This window comes from Aplysia californica, unplaced genomic scaffold, assembly GCF_000002075.1.
Source record: "Aplysia californica isolate F4 #8 unplaced genomic scaffold, AplCal3.0 scaffold01611, whole genome shotgun sequence".
NCBI lineage: Eukaryota > Metazoa > Mollusca > Gastropoda > Aplysiida > Aplysiidae > Aplysia > Aplysia californica.
Window position 1 is genome coordinate 57,758 of NW_004798881.1, and position 1,084 is coordinate 58,841.

Genomic DNA, 1,084 nt, shown 5'->3' on the forward strand with positions numbered 1-1,084 from the left:
GATAGATAGATAGATAGATAGATAGATAGATAGATAGATAGATAGATAGATAGATTGAGAGAGAGATAGATAGACAGGGGAGAGAAAGAGAGAGTTTTGTGTCAATTTAACGCCCTTTTGAGCCGTTGGGAGGCTATTTCACCCTTTTTCCGAAATTACCTAAACGTATCAATGAATAACAAAACAAATAGATAAATATGACTTAAAAAGTACATAATTTGTTTGTTTGTTTGTTTGTTTGTTTGAGTAAAGAAAAGCACGTTAGCTCAATAATGTTAATTTAATTTAGTGTTTGGGAAAATCCGAAAATGTAAGACTGACAGAAGCAACAGTGGGAAAGTTAAGAAATTGGACGTACCAATGGTACACTCCAACATGAATAACTTGTGTAAAGAATAATATGTTTAAGAGTAAATTATGAGCAAAATGAATTTTTTTAAACAGAGTGTTTACGGCATCCAATTCTACAATGAATTATAATTTGCTACACAAATAAACGTTTCGCAGCATGCAATGACACTTTATACTGGTATTTGTGGTGTAGCGGTTGAGGGCTTTGTTGTCACGCGCAAGTGATCTGGGTTCGATTATCAGGTAGAGCAAATTCCCGTCGTGTATCTCGATTTTCATGGTGTTTCTCGATCTTTTTTCTTTTTTTTTGGGGGGGGGGAGGGGGTTGACCCTGCCCATCTCGGTCTTTTTGATTGCATGTTGTATCCCTCTCAGCTCGTGTTGGTCTCAAAGTAGTAAAAGGCAGGGTCGTAAGCCCGTCTCCTAAATTATCTAAATTGTGTCGATGGGAGCGTAAAATCACCAAGGCTACATTGAAATTTTAACAAAAAGACATTGTTTACTTACTTCAGCTGATAGGAAAGGAGTCAGCCTGTTGTTCTTGTGGCTTCTAACTAACCCGGATATAATGCAGAACTGAGAGAGAAGAAGATCTACGCGCTAATATGCAGAACTAGATTTTCTGGTCTATATCTACGCGCTAATGTGCAGAACTAGATTTTCTGGTCTATATCTACGCGCTAATGTGCAGAACTAGATTTTCTGGTCTATATCTACGCGCTAATGTGCAGAA

At 37.5% G+C, this 1,084-nt stretch overlaps 1 protein-coding gene across 1 annotated transcript in view; it reads right to left on the reverse strand.

Annotated features, from left to right (window-relative positions):
* Positions 1-1,084, reverse strand: part of LOC101849027 (solute carrier family 52, riboflavin transporter, member 3-B) — a gene marked incomplete in the record, with an annotated part of 29,848 nt that overhangs the window by 28,336 nt on the left and 428 nt on the right.